The 3,269-nt window shown below is 45.8% G+C and overlaps 1 pseudogene; it reads left to right on the forward strand.

Annotated features, from left to right (window-relative positions):
• The first annotated feature begins 330 nt into the window (after positions 1 to 330).
• On the forward strand, positions 331 to 2,860 carry LOC102846008 (annotated as a pseudogene).
• The last annotated feature ends 409 nt before the right edge of the window (positions 2,861 to 3,269 follow it).

Below are 3,269 nucleotides of genomic sequence, written 5' to 3' on the forward strand. Positions count from 1 at the left end.
TATTATAATTGTTGTTGTGTTGTGTACCGTAGAGTCAGAAATGACACATAGCCGACCCTCCTGCAAGTCTTCAGAGGCCGTTAACCACGTGGAGGAAGGTCGCCCATCCTCACACGGAGCAGCTGGTAGCCTCAAACCACGTGCCCTCAGGATTACAGCGCAGCTTCTTGCCACTAGGCCACCAGAGCTCCCTTCTTAAAATAATAAATGTTGGTCGGGCGCGGAGCGGGGCCGGCAGAGGCGGCCGTGGCCGAGTGGCTTGCGTGGGGCGCAGTGTCCGCGTCCGCCCCTCGCCCTTCTTCTTGTCCAGCGTCCGCGGCCAGTCATGGTGCCGTCGGCCTGTCCCACACGGCCCCGCTGAGCCTCGGAGCGGCGGCGGACGCGGCTCGGGGTCACCATGCCCACCCGAGTATGCTGCTGCTGTTCTGCTTTACGTCCTCGTTACAAACGCCTGGTGGACAACATATTTCCTGAAGATCCAAAAGATGGCCTCGTCAAAGCCGACATGGAGAAATTGACATTTTATGCAGTATCTGCACCTGAGAAACTGGATCGCATTGGTTCTAACCTGGCAGAAAGGTTGAGCAGGGATGTTGTTCGCCATCGTTCTGGGCACGTTTTGATTGCTATGGAGGCTTTAGACCAACTTCTCATGGCTTGTCATTCTCAAAGCATCACGCCATTTGTAGAAAGCTTTCTTCTTATGGTAGCAAAGCTGCTGGAATCTGGGGAACCAAAGCTTCAAGTTCTTGGAACAAATTCTTTTGTCAAATTTGCGAATATTGAAGAAGACACACGTTCCTATCACAGGCATTATGACTTCTTTGTGTCTCGATTCAGTGCCATGTGTCATTCCTGTCACAGTGATCCAGAAATACGGACAGAAATCCGAATTGCTGGAATCAGGGGTATTCAAGGAGTGGTTCGCAAAACAGTTAATGATGAGCTTTGAGCTACCATTTGGGAACCCTAGCACATGGATAAGATTGTTCCATCTCTGCTGTTTAATATGCAAAAGATAGAAGTGGACAGTCGAATAGGTCCTCCTTCTTCTCCTTCCACAGCTGACAAAGAAGAGAACCCTGCTGTGCTGGCAGAAAATTGTTTCCGAGAACTCCTGGGCCGAGCGAGCGACCTTCTGCAACATGAATAATGCTGTCAGGCCCGTCTTTGCGCACTTAGATCATCATAAACTATGGGATCCCAATGAATTTTCAGTTCACTGCTTTAAAATTATAATGTATTCCATTCAGGCTCAGTATTCTCATCATGTGATCCAGGAGATTCTAGGACACCTTGATGCTCGTAAAAAAGGCTCTCCACGGGTCCGAGCAGGCATTATCCAGGTTCTGTTAGAGGCTGTCGCCATCGCTGCTAAAGGGTCCATTGGCCCCACTGTGCCGAAAGTCTTAAACACCTTACTGAAGCACCTGCGTCTCAGTGTTGAGTTTGAAGCAGGCGATCTCCAGGGCAGCTCTGTGGGCAGTGACAACCTAAGCACGGGTTCCAAAGACAATGACGAGAAGATTGTGCAGAATGCCTCATCCAGACCATCGGATTTTTTGGAAGTAACCTACCAGATTATCAGAGGTCAGAAATCATGATGTTCATTATGGGGCAAGTCCCTGTTTTTGGAACAACCACCCATACTATGGATGTCAGTCAACTAGGGGATTTGGGAACCAGACGGATTCAGATCATGTTGCTGAGATCTTTGCTGATGGTAACCTCAGGGAACAAAGCCAAGACGATTGTTACGGCCCTGCCTGGGTCTTTTCTGGACCCTTTGTTATCACCGTCTCTCATGGAAGACTATTAGCTAAGACAGTTAGTCTTGGAAGTTATGCACAATCTTATGGATCGCCATGATAATCGAGCAAAGCTTCGTGGAATTAGAATAATACCAGATGTAGCCGACCTAAAGATAAAAAGAGAAAAAATTTGTCGACAAGATACAAGTTTCATGAAAAAGAATGGACAGCAACTATATCGGCACATATATTTAGGCTGCAAAGAAGACAATGTTCAGAAAAACTATGAGCTACTTTATACTTCTCTTGCTCTTATGACTATTGAACTGGACAATGAAGAAGTGGTTATTGATCTCATTCGCTTAGCCATTGCTTTACAGGACAGTGTGATTCTCAACAAGGACAACTTGCCAATGTTCCATCGCTGTGGCATCATGGCACTGGTTGCAGCGTACCTCAACTTCGTCAGTCAGATGATAGCCATCCCTGCGTTCTGCCAGCACATCAGCAAGGTTATTGAAATTCGAACTATGGATGCCCCTTACTTTCTACCAGAGCATATTTTCAGAGATAAGTGCACGCTTCCTAAGTCGTTGGAGAAGCATGACAAAAACCTGTATTTTTTGACCAATAAGATCGCGGAGTCACTAGGTGGAAGTGGATACAGTGTTGAGAGATTGTCTGTACCGTACGTACCACAAGTGAAAGATGAAGATCGACTTTCTAGAAGAAAAAGTGTTGTGGACACTGTGTCTATCCAGGTGGATATCCTGCCCAAAAGCATTCACTCAGACGATGTGGTTAGTAACACCGAAGAAGTCACCTTTGAAGCATTGAAGAAAGCAATTAACACCAGTGGAATGGAAGAACAGGAGAAGGAAAAGAGACGTCTGGTCATAGAGAAATTCCAGAAAGCACCTTTTGAAGAAATTGCAGCGCAGTGTGAATCCAAGGCAAATTTGCTTCATGATAGACTCACTCAAATATTGGAACTCACCATACGTCCTCCTCCAAGTCCTTCAGGAACCCTGCCCATCAGCTCTGGGCCTGCCCAGTACCAGTCCGTCTCAGTGTATGAGATGAAGTTTCCAGATCTCTGTGTGTACTGAGATGCTCATGAAGACCTCTGCAGAGGTCTTCTTCGCCTAAAAATTAAGGCCGGCCTGAGTGGTCAGAGTTGACTTAATGCATTTTAACACACTGCTTGAAAATAATGATGGGACTTGCCGAACCGAAAGCCTAGCGCGTACTATACTAGAAATTAAGAGGATACCTCTGAAACTAGATTTATGCCACGACCATTTCCTTTGAGGTTCCAGCACTTTTAAAAATCTAACGTATACTGATCTTACATGATTCCACTCCTAAAAAAAATACATTTTAAACTTTTCACAAATAATTTTTTTAAAGTAAGCCTTCCACAGATTAAAATGTATGAAGTGACTACTGTAAATGTCTACACAAATGCTTAGGCCTAGAATTGCTTTCATCTGTAAAAGCAAGCACCCAAGTATGCCA

The sequence above is a fragment of the Elephantulus edwardii genome, unplaced genomic scaffold (assembly GCF_000299155.1).
Source record: "Elephantulus edwardii isolate Elephantulus edwardi_28Jun2011 unplaced genomic scaffold, EleEdw1.0 scaffold00104, whole genome shotgun sequence".
In the NCBI taxonomy this organism is placed as follows: domain Eukaryota; kingdom Metazoa; phylum Chordata; class Mammalia; order Macroscelidea; family Macroscelididae; genus Elephantulus; species Elephantulus edwardii.